Source organism: Anser anser (genome assembly GCF_964211835.1).
Source record: "Anser anser genome assembly, chromosome: 12".
Classification (NCBI taxonomy): Eukaryota; Metazoa; Chordata; class Aves; order Anseriformes; family Anatidae; genus Anser; species Anser anser.
The window spans coordinates 17,362,733-17,382,775 of record NC_139733.1 but is presented as its reverse complement, the minus strand read 5'-3'; the positions used below and the strand labels follow the sequence as shown (position 1 = coordinate 17,382,775).

Here is a 20,043-nt window from a genome sequence, read left to right as displayed (position 1 = left end):
CCTGTTGGATAAACTGATAATTTCATTTATATCTCAGACCATCATGGCATTCTGCTACTGCCACTACAGTATGTTCCTTTAAAGCTGCTTGCCATGTGCTAAAATATGCAGGTAATTCTCGCAGTATGAAGAATTTGAACTTGTGCACCTCAGAACCGAGGGGCTGGGCAGGTGATGGAGGAAGGAGGAACTCCAAATTAAGAAGCTGTTCCGGCAAACTCTTCCCTGAATACGTGAGGAGGTGGCTATTTATAAACGCAGCATTACCGTCTCCTGCTGTTCACAGTCTCGAATTAGTCAGGAAAAGCTTGAAACTGGGTATTGTGGTTCTTCTAATTTACCTGTTAGTTTTAGAGCCCTTACCTCCATCTTCTTTCATGTTTTTCCAAGCTATGGGGTGGTTGGTTTTTGTTTGGTTGGTTTTGTTTTGGGGGCTGGGGTGGTACTGCATGAGATCTGCAAGTTGTGCTTAGATTGTGAGGTTATTTTCAGCTCTCTTAATTCCGGGCGTGTGAGGGTTTGAGAAAAGCAGACGTGCGAGAGAGTCGAGGGGAACGCAGCAGGACCCTGAATGGCGGTGCGCAGGTAGGAAGGCTGTGCTCAGCAGCGGGGCAGAGCTGAACCCGGGTCTTCCAGGAATAAAAGAAACCCGTAACGTTCATGAACAGCATTCCCATTTTTGTATTCCTGTAATTAAAATATGTATACGCATTGCTATCTCAGGCTCCTGCAGTCCCCTGCTCAGCACACTGCGTTTTCTGGAAGGGAACGGCTGACGAGATGTGATCGTGCCGCTCCCGTGTAACTAACCACAGCGGAGGATCACGCTGACAGACAGTCTGTAAATTGCCCACATTACAGAGCATTGATGATACCATTAAAATGGTAAATTTAATATTATAGTACTATTAGATTTCTCCGTCATTAACTCTGATCTGATAAACAACCTCCGGCATATTTTGAAGGTAATAGTCACCTTACAGTCACTACTACCTCCTCGCTATCTGACATTTCAAGCTCCTATAGATTTATAGTTCTTCTCTCATCTAATCTGTACTTACTGTTTTATTTTTTTCTTTGAACTTGTGCTTACAAGCAGAACCTTTCTTAGAGGGCCCTGGGCGTGCAATTAACACTTCACAACAAGAATAAAGTCATCCTAAATTCCATTCCTGGGATTTAGGACAAAATCAGTTTCAGAAGAAAAATGAACCCGATGTTCAGGCAAGCCAAACGTGAGCCTCCGAGGTATTTTAGCACCAGGCACTCGGTGTAAGGGTTGGCGCAGGGTAATGCTGGTAGCAGTGGTTGTGTTCTTGGCTCTTGCAGACAGGTATCAGGGGAGCCTCTGCGAAACGTTGCTGGAGAATGAAGATGGTGAGGAGGAGACCAGGTGGGCGCTGTGGCAGGGGCTGTGATAGACGCCAGGCAGAGCAGCCCTGCCTCTGCGTGCCAGGGACTTGGAAAAGCTCAAGACACTTTATTCAGCTGTGTCCACCCAGCACAGATGACTTCCATTCCCAAATGTTAATCCTTGAGGAGGAAAACCCATGAGCCACAGCCTAAGAACGTACCCCCAGCTCCTCCCGCCCGGCAGGGAGGCTTCCTTGGAGGTATCGCTCGCCTCTGTGTTTTCCTAAGTGAGTCACACTTTATTTAGAGTGCTGTCTCAGGGAGGAGGTGGTTGTTATACATCACCTATCAGAATGTAAAAGTGGAAAGCGATGCTGAAACACTGACCCTTAATCTGAAGAGCACCATCTGTGTTTTATTTCCACATCTTGCTGAGTTTACAGTTATTTGAATTCACAGTTTGTTCCCCATTTGCTGTTCCCACATGGTAAGTGAATTGGATCCAAAACTCACTGATGAAAGATTGAGAAGTCTGTTGGAGAGGTTTGTTCCTACCTACGAGAGTGCTCTATCTCACACTTCTTCCACCCCGCGAGTTAAATCCCAGCTGTAAAACCATGTCTCAAGATGGTCTTGTTCCATGGTGGGAAGCTGGGGTTACTGTAAGGACAGGCTCCTTTCCCCATCCAGAAGTGATTTATGATTTGTCTTTGGCTTTCTGCACGAGAAAAGGTACAAAGTTCTCTCATATCCGACCGAGTATTTGCTTTACTGTTTCTGTAAGTTTGCATCAATGTTTATCTGGTGGTGTTTGGCATTGGAGCACCGCTCTTACTGAATATTATTTTAATTTGTTGATATGAGTCAAAGTGTTTGATGCTAAAATAAGTCTGGATGTAATGTAAAGAAGGGAGCTGTAATTACCATAGAGTTTTCTTGCTAGAGCTTCGAGTTACTCTGATTTTAAAATGTACAAACAGCTCAAAACCAGGTTGAATTTCATTTTTTCTCCTTTGTTTCTATTTTTTTCTACTGACAGCAACCATTTTCTAAAGACATAACCAACTTTAAAAAAGATATAAAATTTAAACATGTCATATTTCAAAAGCAAGCCATCAAAATGCTGAAGGCTGTATAAACTTAAATACCTTCTTTGGCTTTTGCTGTAGACCACACAGGCTCTGAGAAATTGATTACTCTGGTGCTCCAAGGAGCTTTCATGATACAGAAACAGAGGTATGCATTCAATTTCTTTCTGTGTGGGGGACTCTTTTTTTTTTTTGATAGAGAAAAAGCCTTTAAACCTCAGATTAAAAGTAAGTCATTTCATTGTTTCCTTTTTTTTCCCCCTTCTAAATCTTATGAAAGAGTTTTCGTAAATGATTGGGGCACTGCATCTCTGAATAAAAGTAAAATGCTCCGTTTCTTTTTTTTCCTTTTTTTTTTTCTTTAATAAAGAAGCATTTATTTGTATTTTGGAATGTCCCGGTTAGCTGCTCCCTCACTTGGGCAGAAATTTTTGTTTTGTGGATGAGAAGAGGAGGCAAGGAATTAAGTTATATATTTTCTTTTTGCAGTCTTGAGATTTACGGTATCCAGCATTGTAAACTCACGATTATGAAAGGCTTTAGACTTCCCGCAGAGACTGTGGGCTGACCAGACACACAACCAAGACCAGCCTCAGACCCGTGGAGGCTGTTGTGGAAAGACAGGGAAGGCAGCTCCCGAGCAAACAATTCTCGTTTGTTCTCTTTAGGCAAGAGACTTGATGGGCCAGCACCTTTGTCCAGGTGGCATTTTCATGGGGATGCTCGTGTCCCTGTAAGAACGGGACTGTGGTATATTCTGATAGTCAGGCCGGCCTCCTGTTTGCGTGGGTCCATTTCCCTCGCAGAAGTACTACGAGCCTTGGTGGCATCCTGTCCCTTGAGGGTCGGGTTCTTGTGCCGGAGCAGCTGCAGGATTTGCGCCGTTGGGTTTGGTGCCGCAATGGATGTGTTCTCCTCATGTTTCCTGGCCCTGATGTGCGTGTACTCGAAACCCGGGACTTGTTGCCTGCATCCCCGCCCGTACCGAGCTGCTTTGCAAACCGTGGCTCGTACGGTTCAAAACACCCCGTGCTTGCAGCAGCAAGGGCTGGCCCCATAGTTCCCAAACCCTGTCCCATGGGAGCAGCTGCCTGCAGTGTTCCCACAGCATCCCACAGCACCTCCCGTGTGGTCCTCAGGACCCACAGAAGCCCCTGTCGGTGCTGCTGGGGGAGCAGGTTTCCACGTGAGGCTCTTCTCCCCCGGGGTTTCAGTGCTGCCTCTGAGCCATCCTGTCCTCCAAGGTATGTGGAAAGCGTCCAAGACGGACACCTGCTGGCTCTGAAGCAGTCAAGTGCTTCTTCCAAACTATCTTTGGCCCCTGTTCTTGATGTTCGCTTTGAAGAAGATGCAGGCATGTGTGTTGGCTCTAAAAGAAAGGGGGGAAAAAAACAAAATCCTTGTTACTGTCACTGAAATTCCCTGCAGATTTAAAAGGAAGATGAAAGTCGGTGCTTTAAGAGAAACTCGAAGCCCTTGGGACAAGCACAGTGGAAGCCAGAGAGATGCTCTGTGTTTTGTCTGATTGCTTGCAAAAATGAGCGCCGTATCTCCTACGGAGGGAGACAGCTAGAAATATGTGTTCACATCATTCCCCCATTCCTGCGCCTTGCAAAGTAGGACAATACCATTTTGCACTTCCCTGGGCACGTCCTCAAACAGCAGCTCCGTGAAGGTGGTAGAGAAATCGGAAGGGTGAGGGAGAGGTGGTGGTGGGGGGAAATCTGCCTTGGGGTATTTCAGATCTCCAGCGCGTACAGGTGCTTTTTAATCCCTCTGGCCTACATATTCCACAGCCCCTAGGAATAGAGGAGCCGTGATGTAATGCTCTTTTCCTCACACTCCCAGCTTAAATACAGATGGAAATTGTTGTCATGTGTTAGAAATGTCACCAATAATATAAAAGGCAGGCTTCTGCGTTCTCCCTTTTGCACTGTCAGCTGCTGCTGCCAGCTTATTCTTCCCTCTCAAACCTATTGTCATGTGGCAGAAACCCTGATGTAAGTAAGCCCTGTCCTCCCCCTGCTTATGATCCCTGCATTTTTTTATTCCCCTCTGCTGCAGTGCTGAGGATCATTACATACCACGACTTAAAGACAAGACCTCACAAAGGAAGGATTAATCTTGTATTTGTGCTTGAATTTCGAAGGACTCAGGCAAGTGAGAACGTTCCGTTGTATTATTTTTTTTCCTCCTCCTAGATGCTAGCGTTAGAAATGAAAAGCGGCGATCGTGACGGGCTGGGTCCGCGTTTGCAGGGCGAACCCAGCGGTTCCTCGGTGGAGGGAGGCAGGGGAGGCAAGGCTGCGGGACCGGGCAGGGAGCAGCCGAGAGGGGTCTGCGCCGCCGAAGCCCAGCCTCGGGAGGACAGATGGCTGGTGCTGCTTTTTAATTCATCAAGCAGGCTTTACGGGAGGCCCGTTGGCGAGCGGGTGCGCGGCGAAAAAGCGGGGTCAGCGGGCACGAATAGGCTGAGATCAGGACCAGATGCCTGCCGAACAATGGGGCTTTTGAAAGAAATGCGGGAGGAAGCGTGGCGCTCGCTTTGTACTGCCTCCGCATTGCAGGTTGGAATGGGGCAGCTCCGATTTAATGAAGTGCATTCCTAAACGCGGTCGTCAGCCCGGGCTGGGAGACAAGGGGACATGTCAGAAGGGGGCTTGTGGGGCCGGCGTCGGGCTGGGGGGGAGCGATCCGCTGATGGATCGCCCCGAACAATGCGGTCTTAGTGCCGGATGGGAAAAACCATCCATACATCCCTGTGCATATTAATGCGCTACAGCAGGTGTTGCTAAATGTCTGTCCCCGCATTGTTCTGCGCCTCAGCCGGGGAGGGGGCAGGAAGGAGACCTCGCGAGGGATGCTCCCAGCTGGGGTGGAAATGTGGCTGCTCCCCAGACGGCCGGGCACGCCGGGAGGAAAGCAGGAGGCGAGAAGCGGCGCGTTTCGGCTCCTGGGGTCATGTTGTGGGGCCAGGGGCTGGCCACTGCGAGCCGAGCTGGGAAGTGGTCCCCCAATGCCAGCTGCGGCAAGCAACAGGGGACGGGCTGAGAGCGGCTGGGCACCTCTTAGAGGTGTAGCAGGGTCCCCAGGGTCCTCTTTTCTGTACGACATCCCTGAGCCAAGCAGACGTGAGGGCTGGGAAGTGAATCTCTGGAGAGGAGGCTGGGTTGTCAGGGCAAAGGGCAGGAGGGGAGGAGGCAGAGATGCTGTCTCAGTTGAAATTCAGCAGTGAGAGAGTTAAAAAGGGCTTTTTTTTTTTAGCTCCTCCAGAAATACATCAACTGTGAATGAGTAGCAGAAGCTGTGTGCGCATTGCAATAAACAAAATGTACAGCGTGTGTAAAAACAAAATATCCATTTCGGTGTTTGTGCATGTCCTGTGGTGCTGCTGGATGCACCTCTCCCTGAGATAGTTTTGTGGGTAGCAGAAGTCAATTCCGTGCATACTTCCAGCCATGTTAGCCAGTGTAATTGTTGAAGGCTTTGTGGGGGAGGGGGGAGGTGTACGTAATTTCTCGTTATTATATGTGTTTCTTAATAAAAAGACACCCGTCTGACTGCTGCCATTGTGTTGTCTGCTCCCCGTGTGATTTGTGACATGCTATACTGTATTTGTCAGCGGTATGAAAGGGGGCTTTGTTCCTTGTTCATATTGTGGCACGCTGCATCTCCGTGCAAATGGAATATTTGCCTTTGGAGCTCACTTAACTGTTGATCTGTGCTCGCTGTTAGACGGGGAAGGGCTTTCATTTTTCCCAGGACTTGCAGAGGAATTTCTAGGCAAGACTTTATTTTTTTTTTTAAACGTATCGGTGTGTGATGAAGAGCGGTCAGCTTCATTTGCCCACAGGCCAGGTAAGGCACGGCCAGCAGCTGCAGCACTGCACGTCGCGGCTGCCTTTGCCGCGTCCCCCGTCCGCGGGTGAACGGACGAGTCACCGCAACCGAGGGCTTAGTCCTTGAGCACCTTCGATCACTTACTGCTGCGTAAACTTGCCGGCGGGAGTTCAGAAAAATAAACCGGCGGTTTGGAACGGTGACAGGCCCTTGTGCCTATTTAAAGGCCGGCCAAGACTGCAGGTTAATAAAGGCAGTTACTGAGCAGCCAGATAAGAGGGCGAGCGTTTGGGGCTGCCAGCAGCGCTTGCAGAGCGCGTTCCAGCCGGTGCCAAGCCCGTGTGCGCTGGGTCAGGTTATGGTATCGTCCAGCATCGGCGGTGTTATCAATTGCTCCCTATTTACCCTCCCTTTTGTGCTCCAGCTGCTCGGATATCCGTCTGTGTGCACGTAAACGGGGACGGTTTGCAAGTGTAGCGGTTGGACGTGCAGCCAAAATGGGTCTAAATTTAAGGCAGTGCTTGCCCAGAAGTTGAATAAGACTTCTTTTAACACACACCACGTGTATGTATGGAGCTCATGTTTAAATTGAGCTCCTAGCTTCAGCAGCCTAGGCTTTATATTGCCAGTTATGCTCATTTTCAACTCTGCAGTGCACAAGGAAAAATGGGCAAAATGCAAAGTCTAACTCCTAGGAGGCTGCAGTCTGCTGCGAATGGCTTTTCTGTCAGAGGATCTGGCTCGGTAAAGGGCCAGATTGTGAACCTGTTGCTTGTTGATGCGTGCTTCCTCCTGCAACGTGGGAAAATGCACCGAGGAGTAACTTTGCTCTGAAGGGAGCGAGGATTCGCTCAGTGGTGCCGAGGAGCAGGGAGTGTTTTCTCCCTTGCCAGCTTGTTCGCGCTCTGCACTGCCTGCTGCTAGCTCCTGTCAGATGGAAGCAGTGATGGATCCGCATGGATCCCAGGATGGTGCTTTGCTTCCTCCTGGGAAACTGTTGCAGAGCTGCTGAGAAAGAGCTCAGGCAGCCGCTCCAGGAGCTCCTCGCTGCTGAAGTGTTGCAGAGGCAGCAAGCGAGCCTTTTCCAGGCGAGTTTCTTCCTTAGGCACTCTTCTAAGGCAGGTAATCCAACCTGCAATTCGAAGCTTAGAGCATCCCTTCCTCCGTTATTGACAAGCCATAGCACAAGTGAGGCTGTCAGAGCAGTCAAAGCGTTGCAGAAAGAAAAAAGCAACAATGAAAGCCATTAATTCAGCAGCAGAAGCTGATTAAATGGTGTTGGGTTCTTGACTCTGCATCTGACAGTAATAATACTTACCCTGCGTTTCAGTCGTTTAAAACTTCATGTGCTGTAGGTTAAGACTCTTGCCTGCACTTTGAAGCTTGTGTGTAGACACCTTTCTGACAGCCTCCCATCCTTCCCAGTGCGCTGAGTCCTTAAATGATTATGCCCAAAGTGTTTCTGAAATTAATGCACTTTAAGTCATTTTGGTCAGGGGATGCTGGGTGCTGTGGTATTCGATAAAGCTTATTCAGAATGTGGTGCTGTTTTCAGTCAAATTCTGCTAAATCCTGTCCTGAAATCCTCCAAATATTTCGCTCGTGAATATTCTGGTAAGCATGATGACTGGTTCGCTGTGTTAATCCTATATGGTCTTTCTGTCTGTAGCTAATCCTAGGGTTGCTGTTCTGCATACATAAGATTTTTTTTTCCTCTCTTGTTGATAATATCTAGTAGAATTTCAGCTGACTAGTAAAAGATAACAGATCGAATGTCCTACTCTCTTTTTCTCCTCCTAAGCGTATGTTGTGTTTCTTCTAGTTGAAAAACAAAACCTGCAGAAGTAGGAAAAACATCCTTGATCTGTTGTGCTCCATCTGAAGGAATGGCTTGCCCATGCAGGATGTCTTCAGGAATCCCAGTCCTCTCAAATCTGGAGGAAAGGGCATGTGCTGAAATGGCATCAACCCCTCATCTACCCCCATCTGGGATTAAAAAACAAGAGAGAGAAACAGAAAAGCAGAATTTCTACTACATGTAGAAATGTGTAGAGATGTAGCTGATGAAGCTGATAGCGATGACTATAGTTAACATTGTTCCCCTAAAGAAAGTTATTGGATATTCCTAGTTCCTACAGGGAAATGTAGGGAGGAACAGTGATTTTTTTTAAAACTTTTTTATTTTTAAGAGCTGAGTCTACTTGTAGGAGATGTACTTCAGCAAACTCTGGCCTTTTCTGATGGGGAAAAAAAAATGTATTCGTTTGGGTCTGTTAGTATGATCTCAATATTCCAACTTGACCATGTTTCAGATTCAGTAGAAAAGCATACGGAAGGCAGGGAGATGGGTTAGCCTTGGGAATCTAACTTCCCACACACTGATTTCACCCATGGAATGACCATTGTATCCCCTTATTATAATATTAGCGCACTTGCATAAAATATATTAATACCAATGTGCCCTGTATAGACATGGTTGTATGGGATGTATGCTTATGGTGGGTGTGTGTAGTAGGAATACTCATGCTTGTATTTAACTGCTAACATCAAATGTCATGAACAGGAGAGTGCACAGCATCTTCAGTAAAAACTTTCCTTAAAAATGGGATAATGTTTAGTTGATGTAAGATGTGGGTGTTTATGACATTCTTCCTTGGAAGAGATTGGATATATTTTTCTTTCAAATAGGCTTTCAAATGATTCATTAAGAAAATGAAATCCAAGAAGAAAAATAGTTGACCCAGCAGTTTGAGGTGAATGAGGCAAAATTCCCGACAATATCATGTGCGAAGCCAGCCCCCAGTGAGCTGCGCCTGAATGACTTTGCTATATACTTTCTGCAAATTTCCAGTATTTATGTGGGGGGAAAAATGCTAGATGAATCAAGTAGTCTTGTCAGCAGTTGGGATGTGGCTGTGGCCATCGCTCACTGCATCGAAAAGCAGTTTGTTGCTCTCCCTGCTCCAACAGAGGTGGTGGCCCACCTGGAATTGGCAGCGTTACCACCACTTCCATCTGTGTCAGGAAACTCTTGGTCCACTGTAGACAGGAAATTTTATTTTATTCTCCATTAGCATACAGCACTGCCTTTAATGCATTTGAAGATGAGATGAGAATCAGGCATAAAAAATAAAAGCTCTGCAAGAACACTATTACTGAAATCATGATATATTGGGGTGGAAAAAGTAAAAGCCTTCCTCTCTCTTCCAACCATTTGCATCTTTACTGCGTATGAATTTTACCAGGAGTCTTTGGTACATTTATTGCTAGAAGTGAGGACATTCTGGTGTTAATCTTCTACATTAATCTAAACGAACGGGGAGCAGACTGAATAATAGTCATGTAGAAGGTGCCATTGGAAATGCACTGGAAATTGTCAGGGCTGCGGTGGTGATTAATAGTGTGTCATTTCTTTGATGGCGTGCTAACAGCTCAGCACCAGAATGCAAGCTGTGATAAAGGTGGGGAAGTGGCTTGGGGGAAAAAAGTCTCCTCTTCTCTTTTTCTAGGGTCCACAAGGAGAGCCTGAGGCTTGAGGAGAGTGAGATGTCAGAGGAAGCCAAGCCCTTTTCTTTAGGAAAGGCTGGGAATGGTCTGTAGCAGTGCAAGCTACTCACACAGCGCTGTTGGCTGGATAAAGGTGTGTTCTGAACATAGTTCAGTTGACAAGTGCTAGCGTCCTAATGTAGACAAGGCAATATTTTAACATCTGATAATCTGTCATCCTGAACTCTTAGGGGAAATCAAGGATTTTCCACATTCAGATGCATGAACTAGAACTCCTTTGCCTTTTTTTTACACAAAGACTTTAATTTGTAAAGAACCTCAGATTTATTTTCCTGGTGAAGATGAAGTCAACTCATTTGGAACCCCAGTCAGGAAGTGATTCAGATGCTGTGCTCGTTAAATCCTTCACTTCACTCCTGGGACTGTGAGCGAGAATGTCACGCGTTACCTGGTGATGAGAGGATGTTGTCATGAAGGAGATGAGTGCCCCAGAAAGCATTCGCACGGCGCTAAACCGCTGGGAAGCTGGAAGGGATCTAGAAAGCCACAGTGATGCTGGGATTTGAGTACTTGAGCTCATTTTATCATCACTCTTGAGCAGCAGCTTACCCGTTAGAGACAACTCGTCTTCTTAGACGTATGTGATTTGGGGAACACGAAGGTTGAGCACTGCTGTTCTCGGTATCTGAAGTTTCAGATTCTCGTTGGGTTACCAGGGTCCAACGCGGCGTTTAATTCCCCTTATCATCAGCTCGTTTAGCTTTCGGCTGGATGGATCCCTTTCATTTTTTTTTTCTCCATTTTTCTTTCTCATGTTTCATGTATTCTATTGTTTTATTAGTTCAGTGGCCTTTTTGGGTCGTTGCAGTCTAACTATTCTGACTTTTATAAAGGTCTTGGTGACTAAATATTGGTGACCTCTATTCATCTTCCTCGTGCTTCTCCAAGACAGCGCGGGCTGCTTTTGAGCTGCTCTGTGCTGTGCTATCAGCGAGTTCATCGCATGGCAAATCAAAGCCCATTTCCTCTCGGTCTGGTCAGTACATCACATTGCTAAGTTCCTGCTTCGGTGTTTGGGGTAAATAGGATCCTTGCAAGAGAGGTGAAGGAGAAACTAGTCTGCGGAGTTTTGCCAGCCTAACCAAGATAAAGAAATGTACCGTGACACAATTGAAGGTATGCTGTTGGATTCGGGAGAGTCCTAGGGAAGACTAACAAGCTAAGCATGATTGACTTGAATTTCTAAGTCATATAATAGGAAATGGAAGAGTTAGCATTACCTTCGTTAGGGAGCTTGTTACACCAATAGAGGTCTTTTTGGAAAATTCAGCCCTCTAATGGTAGGCTTATATTTTGGGGCATTCCTGCTGGGAGTCTGCTTCACGCTCAGAACTTGGATAGGCATGGCTCTGAGGAGGGCACAGGGCTCCGAGGTTAGGAAATCTCAGAATTGGGGCAGCCAGAATGTGATTAATTTATGCATTGCATTCTGCCTTTACCTGGCCAAGCCTTGTCAAACAGACGTGTGACGTTAAGAGCTTTCCTTGTGCTCAAACTTGCCTTCTTCTTTTGGTAACACTCTGCCTTATTTGTTGTTCTCCTCTGCACATGAATGAAGTGAGAAACGGGTTGTAGAAGTGAAATAGTAATGTCCAGCATGACTGTGGAGGAATTCTATGAACTACCTGCATGTGCAAAGAGAACCAGAGACTGGACTGTGGCCTCCTCTAGCTCAGAAATACTTAATTTTGGGAGGCTGTGTTTTAGCAGGCATTTTTTCTGTGCAATGTTTTCCCATTTTATAAAGGGAGGGAGGAGCAAAGGAACCACCCCTAAATTTCAGAGTCCCATTTTCCTCCCAAAGCAGAGCACGAGCTGTTACGGAGGAGCAGAGAACAGCTATAGCAGATTCCATCCATGGTATTTAAAGTTCGGGAAACTTTGCAGTGGGAGCGACTGAAAACAGAAGCTTGTAAGTGTGTGTGTGTGAAACAAGCTCTTCAGATAGTGCTTCTGTCTGCGTCTGACACACGCAAAGCAAGGGGAAATTTTAATGCCGCCCAAATGTTGCTTTTATACGTAGAAGGCTTTGCATCTTGAGCTACAAAATGGCACACTGTCGCCATGGGGAGATCTTTAAATTGAAGCACCTTTCTTAGAAAAGGTCTGCTTTGCTGTAAAAGCGATACTAGGGTTATATCATCTTGAAGGGCAAGCTGGTAAATGAGATGTTATTATCTCGGTGTGTTCTTTTTACTAAAATATTTAAAAGTGGCTCACTCCTGGCGAATTACCTGCTGACCTGATCATCTAGCAGCCTTATTAAATAGTTGCCTGTTGTAACATTCTTTGTGAAGTTAAAGCGTGTCCCACCGCACTAAGCACTATTTCAGATAGCCCCATTATAACAAAAAGGCTTTATATAGTAATAGTGCAAACCGATGGCTCTCATGGGTGCTTTCGTAATGAGGTTTTATGGTAACTGTTCTCTGATCCCTTTTCTCCTTTTACCAGTGTATCAAATTTACTCTGTTTCTCTCCATATTCATAGTGCTTAATAAATTTGCTTTTTCTGACTTCTCCGCTGCTCCAAACAACAACGCTTCTGATACAGAATGATTGCACCAGAACAAATGGTGGCATAAAATACGAGTATCTTTGCATGGCAAAATCGATTGGTCTGGCATGGCCTAATGAGCTTTTGCTCATCAGCTCAGCTGCTGTAACTGGCCACGTATGTGTTCCTTGCCCTGAGCAAATATAAAATGAAATACGTTAGTTTCTAGCGTTAAATTTTTGTTTTGTAAAAGCTCACACTCTGCTTCTGCACGGGGATGCTAATGCTGTCACGCGGCCAGGGGTAACTTGATTTCTTTCAGTCTTCTGCCTGTAACCTGTTTGGTCACCTGTCTGTAACCCGAGAAGAGTGTTTTAAAAGCAAATAAATATTTCTATTCACCATATGCCGCTAGGCAGCTGCCCTCGCTGGTGCTTCTGGAGGTTTGCAGTACTGTTAGAGCCGCAGAAGTAACGGCGGTGTGACCGCCACCTGAACAAACAATTGCACTTGTGCCTTGGGCTTTGAAACTCTACTCCTTGGATATTCTTGGGTGGAGTGGAAGAAATCTTAAACTCCTTTGATGTCTTTCCTGACCTCGTATCTAATTGCATTATTTTTTGATAGCTTTCCCTCAGGAGTTACTTATTTTAAATGTATTTTGCAAATATGCATTCAAATGAGTCTTGACACTATTAATTTTTATAGCCTAGTTATTTTATATTGCTGACCATCCCCTTGGTACTTGAACCTCCTCCTACACAGAGCCTGGTGTATTCCAATAAGCTGTGGTCTGCTCTTTTTGCTGAAATAGAAAGCATATTTGGGTTGAAGCCTGTTTTTTTCTCTCCGGGCTCATGCCTCCTCCCTGTTTGACTAAGTTTGGTTTTATTCTGATGCATCTAGGCAATAAGAAACAGAGATGCTCAGAGGCTGCCAGTTGTGGTTTGTGTGATTTGTACCAGTTCAGTTTCCCAAGCCCCATTTTTATGCCCCCAGACTTGGGGCAGTGCTTGTTGGCAGCGTGCTGGGGGAGCTGCTGGGCTGGACCCGAGCCGTGCGATGGGCTGCCGTGGGCTGGTGTCTGCTGGGGAACATCCCCGGGATGTCTGCGCACCCTGAGGTTCCTGGCTTTGCTGGTGGCCACCTGCACCTCTGCGTGCTGCAGGTTTATCCGTTTATCCATCTCTAAAAAACACAAGGGATAAGAAAATCACCCATCCTCGCTAAGGTACCACAAGCTCTGTTAATAGGAGAGCGTTTTGGCTGGGTGCAATGGTTGATCCTTTGTGTATCCTTCCCCAGTTTATCTCAATCCTGAGAATTACTTTTGCCCTCTCCAAAAAACTGTTTTGTTGAGTGTCTGCTATACTTCAAGAAAAAGAGGAAAAAAAAAGATAAATTTCAGGACATTACAGGAGGCAACAGCAAGGAATAATCCTTCTTTCTAGAGACACGCGGTGGGAGCTGGTGTGGCCGCTCCGTTGGGCTCTGCAACTGACTGCCCCAGCTCTGGGCAGCACTAGGACTAAACAGCTCTCATATTCAAAGCTTCTCTAGCTTAAAGTAGTATTAAAAACAGTTTTGGGGGCTCTGCTTGCAAACCAATACGTACCACGCTACGCTGACTGTGCGGTCCGATACCATCTCAGTAATTAAGTGCCAGCATCCTACAGCACGGCTGCCTTAATAGGCTGTCAGCGGCTTAAATGCCACCCGATATTAAATTTATCGGTCTAACTTTTTCGGCGTGCTGCAGCTGACCCAGGATAACAATGACCGTGGCAAACTACGAATAGACCGTACCTACGGCACAGCCGCTGCGTGGCTGCTTTAATTGCTGATCTGTTATCAGCCTAAAAGACAGGAGTGAAAAGGAAGAAGGGCAGCGCTACGCTCACGGCAGGTTTTTGCCCAGCTCCCGTCGGTCCGTGCTCCAGCGGTGAGTTTCCAGTGCACAAGGACGTGGGGAACACAAGGCAGCCGTGTCCCCTGCACGGGGGCGTCCTCGCACAGCCCGGCCGTGACCGCGATGGGTGCACGGGGTGCCTGCAGCAGCTGCTTGTCTGCGGGAATGGCCCAGCTGCCACGAGGGAGGGGGAAAAAAAAAAGCCTCCCTTGTTCGTCACCGTGTGGGAGACCTGGCGCTGCAGGGCTCCCGGGGCGTTACAGTTCCTTATGCCCCCCAAAATACAAACAGCGGGGAGAAGTCCTCCCTCTCTGCCTTATTTTCTGCCGTTGTACGTTGAGATTAATGCCATGCTCCTTTTTTCAAGCTCTTTGGGATCGATGGATGAAAAGCACTGTGTAATTATTGAAGTGCAGCTTTTATGGTGCCGCCTATAGAATGAAAAGAGAACGTACATGCTCTTGGCAAAACCTTGTGTTCTAGGTGGGGCTTTGGGAACCGGACTTTCAGTGTTGAAGCTAAAATTAAAAAGGACGGTTCTGTTGTGTATCTTTTACCCAAAGTGGTCTGTGTTGAGACTACACAAGATCTTGCTGAACCAATGGAAATGCATGAAAAAGGGTTGGGGGAGGGAGGAAAAAAATAACTGAAACAAAGAAAAGAAGACCTCATCAGAGATAAAATGACGTAAAGCCGGGGATGATGCCCGCGAGTACACGTGGTCAGCCCCTGGGACTCAGAGATGCTTAGGCAATGTAACATCAAGTTCTGGCCACATCATTCTCATGGCCATTAAGTTCAAATGCTTGTCTCTTCCCTGAGATGAAAGAAGTGAGAGGTTGCTTTTTTTATTTTTTTTAAAGCCTGCAAATTCTGAAGCAGCTGTGCTGTGTGCAATTTGCCTGAGAACCGTACCTCAAAATACCATTTCTACCTATTTTAAGCCAGGCAGAGGCTGAAATGAATGCTTCATTGTTTTGTCTCAGGATTGTTTTGTCAGAAAATTTCTTTCAAAATATTTATTTTTTGGTAAATGCATGCATATAATTATAGATAAAGGCTAATTTGTGTCTCTGAGTATTGTATTGTCAAATGAAAGCTGAGTGGTTTAGTACCAAAATGGAACTTCACATTTAAATCATGCCTGTGCGCTTTTTATATTTTTACAATAGCTTCAGTAGCTAATCATCACCTCAGCTGACTTTCCTAAATAGCATACAATTTTCTGTGGTTTATTTGGAAAATGTTAAGCAGAAGTGATACTGCATCGGGTCATGACTGTGATGACGAAGTTAAAAAGACAAAAATCCCCCCACTTGTCTGAATGTGTTCTCAGCCTTGCTAAGCACATGAAGTTGCTGCTCACCAGAACGCTGGAAAGTTTGCCAGATTTGACTGGCATTGAAAATCCCCCCAAAAAATGTAATGAAAATGAGCAAGTACGGCGTTTTTTTAATAGCATCCAAACTGCAAAGCTAAGTTGTTGCTCGGAACCCTGCGGGGTGTTATCGGTGCTTAGGCCCTAATTTGCAGGTGAAGCCTACCTGTGTGCAGATCTTTAGAAAATGACCAGGATAACGTCTAGTTTTTGTCATCCAAATTATGAAAAGAAAAAGCAGTGGATGTCAGTTCTTTCAGCTTCAAAGTCAATAAAAGCAAAATATTTCAGGGGAAACAACTTCTTTCCCATGCACTGGGCCAAGCGGTTGATACTCACCTTTTATTTTCTCCTTTGTGATATCAGATGTGGCCAGATCAAACAGCAAACAGCTCTGTCCATCTTCCAGCTGGAAAAAAAGTCAGGCGCTGGAGCGTACAGCTCGGCTAGGATTCGTAAGGTTCAGCACACATGATAATGATTTAAATGATCATAAAGCTGTACTTTTTATTATACAGAATATTAAAAAACCAAAAAGTTACTTGGTAGACTTGCTAGTTGCCAAACTTTCATAATTCCTTTGCTATGTTTAGGATTTCCTATGAACTTTGTGCTATTTATTTGTAAACCCAGATGAAAACGTTAAACTAGCGGTGACCCTGCTCGGTTAAAGCATTTGCAAGTTACAGAAGTGTGGCCAAAAGAAAAGTCAAGTCCTGCTGCTGCCAAAAATGTACTTAATTTAAAAAAAGAAAAAAAAAAAGTAATTTTACAGGTAGTTAATTTTTAGTGCAGACAGGTGTCTTTTTGGTATGCAAAACCTGTCTTTTATGGGGCAAGAGAATATTGCTGGAAAACAGAATACCTATGGAGAGTTTGTAGCAACTTGTTTTGGAACGTATACAGCTGCCATTTTAGCACTCGGTATTTTTTGATGTGCTTACAAGCAGCTTCGTATGGAGAACGGAGGGGAAGAAGTTGCCTTTAGAGCCGTGATACGTTCCAGGTACAAGGCGTGCAAGCGTGAATTGTCTTAATTCACTCCTGGTAAGTGTTTTCGGGTTTTCAGAGGGAACGGCTGCGTTCTGTGGGTATGACGGAGATGGGGCACTTGCGTGTGAGCTGCTCCGTTGGTGTCAGGTGAGCGCTGGCTCGGGTCTCTGTTCCTTTGCAGAGGCTGCAGAAATGCTTTTGGAGGGAGGAGGAGGAGGAGGAGGAGGAGGGTCTTCGGCTGTGGTGCTGCTGGGTGGTGTCCACTCACCACAGATATCCTTGCCAATTGCTGCCCTTTGGCTCAAGCCACCAGCTACCGAATTTCCTGAGTTGTTCCAGGCAATGAGCACTTGGGAGATAATCCATCGGTTAATTTGTAATGTGTGTTCATCGCTTGGGTTTAATTTGTTTGTTTGTTGCGTGACCGATTTGTTAGTACAGATTTCTGTAATCTGCGCGTGTGGTGGTTTGCATAAGGAGCTCTGCGCTGATGCTCCTAGCTGATGGCGGTGACCCCTCGACACAGCACCCCTTACCGGGGAAATAACTCGGGCTTGTAAATAAGGAACTTGCACAGCACCAGGTAAAGGTTTAAAGAACAAAGAAAGACTCCTCTTGCTTGTCTCTTGAACCGATGAAGTATCTTGGCTTTGTTTTGTTGCTTTACTACATGCAAAATAGGTCCTGGCAAACTTTTGAAGGAATGAGTTGGATTGTTCCCGTATTGGAGGCATCAAAATGCATTAAACATCATCTTAAAAGGTACAGAATTGTTAAAGTTTGGAGTTACAGATGTGGTAGAGGGATTGCTGGGTGAAGCGCTCCTTGCTTGTCTGGAGCGATCAGGCTAGATTATAGCAGTGGTGTCTTCTTGTGGAAAGGATTCTTTCTTTTGGCTTGTTCTAAACTTGAGTTGTAACAGCAAAAAACCCTCGTGCATCACAAGAGAGGCCTGTCTCCTAGCTTAACCTCCTCAGCTGGCACGAATCGCTGCAGCCTGTTTTATGTCAGGTCACAGGCTTGGGAAAGCGTATTTATTCATACCAAGCTGCTGAGTGTTCGGAGGTTCATCTCTGACTAACTGCAAGTCTTTAAAAATAGACCAAGCATCAGAAAGCCCTTGAAATGTTTTGTGATATAATGTATACTTGAAATAAATGGGATAGTCTCGATTGCCTCTTATAGTGGGATCGTTTTAATGGATTTTTATCCTCTTTTCTTTGCCTGGTCAAAACAAATGCAGCTCACCTCTGGTACGAGGTCAGACGAGTGCTTGATTACATTTGCTAATGCCGATGGTTATAACAACGGGCACGGACCCACCTGACGTAAAAGGCCTCCTCGGTACTCGTCCCTGCGCATCCAGGTCACCCGCTCCCGTGGGGACAGGCCAGAAGCTCTCCCAGGACTCTGGCGCAGTCGTAGTGGGAATCTTGCTTCCAGCTGTAAAGGGAGTGAGGTTTGCGTGGTGGGTCCTGTTACCGGCTGGAGAAGGGCTAAGAAAGACAAGGTGAGGGGCCGCAAGACCTCATACAGATCAGCTTTATAGATGAGGCTCCCTTTCATTAAGGATCTTCCCCAGCATTACGCATGCCATGGGTCTACCGAGATCTTGCTGATTTGAGGATCCCCATGCTTGGGCTTTTGGTCCTTGAGAATTTGGTGCCTATAGCAGGATGCTGCTGAAACAAGGGTTCTGCTAATGGATCTTGGATCTGAATCTGCAAGTTCTGTGTTTTTGGTTTTGCTTTCTTTTTTTTTTTAATTATTATTAGATATCGGCACCAACTTGAACCAACTCTAGATAGCCATACAGTTGGAATCTAAGGTATAAAGGAGACTCATGTGGAACAGTTTCAGATGTATGTGAGGATACGAGGGAGAGACAGTCCAGGGCCGTTGGTACATACAGAGGTCCCAAAAGATGCAATGATATATACAATATATAATATATTTTTTTTACTGTACAGGGACAAAAAGCTGAAATTCAGTTATGTGCTCTTTTGTGAATTCAAACCATTTGGTGGGGCAGACAATTGAAAGTGGAAACTGAATGCAAGAATGTCTGGTCAATTAGATTATGGACCACACACACAGGCTTGAAAACATTTAATTTTAAAAATCTCGTTACGTAAGGGGGGCACAATACAATGTAAAAGACTTGGGGTCATGTTCGCAGCTGGCACAGACCAGCATAGCACCGTGGATTTCAGGGCAGCAACACCGATTTCTGCTAGTTGTGATCCTGGCCTTTAATCTGTCATCGGTCTAATAAAATCGAGCTGCTCTAATTACCATGGTGTCTGTCAGAAATGCGCTTGCCTGAAATGATGAAGCTGAGTTGGATGCTAGAGCCCACACAAGTCAGCAGACACTGTGCAAATCTGAGCTAAACCATTTGTTTGCCCACTTAAGGAGAGGTTGTCCACGGTCATGGTATGTGTGGAAAGACAGCGGGGGAGTGAGAGGAACAACCGAAACATATGGCCAAAGTGAGCTGTCTCTTAAATCCAAGGCATTGAGATAAGACAAGCTGTTGAACTGATGAGAAAGCTTCTTTATATATATATATATACACACACACACACACACAGAAGCTTTCTTAAATGCACGTATATATATATGTGCATATATATATGTATAAGCACACACCACATATTTCCAAATTAAAACTGGAAGGAATTCAGTACCGCTGATCTCCCATACGTGTTTGAATGAAGGTACAGCAAACTGTTAAATTGAGAGCAGAGAAAAAAAGCCCCCAAGCCCAACCCCCCAAAACCCATAATAGCTGCATCATTATGTAAAAGGAAGCGGCAATTCCCCTACCAAAGTGTCCATAAACCGAAACCTTATCAATAGTTCCAGATGCTCGCTGACTTTATGATCCCGTTAAGTTTAATTGCGCTGACATAATGGATTGTATTTGCATGGAGCAAGGTCTTTTCGGAATCAGGTTTGAGGAATATGCGAGCACAGGAGAGGGATGGCACAAACTGAGACGTGCTCTTTGCTGCTTCTCAGCTGTTAATTTCTGACCTTGTGTTTCTTGAAGGAAAATGTGCAAGTAGCATCTTCCTAGCATCTGTGACCTCCTGATCAAATCTGAGAACATTTTCTGCCCCTGTGGTGGCTGTTAGTTTAGTTTTTAGTAAGGACCGTTGGTTTATTATTTAACTTTAAGCCAAGAGCTGTAATTCTGAGCTGTGCTCCTTGGGCTGATTCTCCCCGTTCGGTGCAGAGGGCAGTTGTACCATTAGTTTCAGGGTGAGCAGAGGCCAACATCCGCTGAATCCAAAAATCCCAATTTGCAAGGTGGGATGGATCCAGAGAGGAGCGTGGTGCCTCTCCTTGAAGTCTTTCACAAGCAAGGGCTTTCCGTCGCCAAAACCTAGTATTTGCAAGTTTTATCAGCTGT

General features: G+C 45.7%; 1 protein-coding gene across 40 annotated transcripts in view; it reads left to right on the top strand.

Moving 5' to 3' along the window:
- MAGI1 (membrane associated guanylate kinase, WW and PDZ domain containing 1) overlaps positions 1-20,043 on the top strand; it is a 325,450-nt gene that overhangs the window by 167,262 nt on the left and 138,145 nt on the right. For 2 of the 40 annotated variants that reach the window (XM_083795156.1, XM_083795154.1), the window contains exon 1: positions 4,506-4,597. The exons of the other annotated variants lie outside the window; for them this stretch is intronic. The gene's annotated coding sequence lies outside the window, so the exon portion shown is untranslated. Of the gene's footprint in view, positions 1-4,505; positions 4,598-20,043 lie in introns of those variants that run through there. 40 annotated transcript variants of the gene reach the window in all.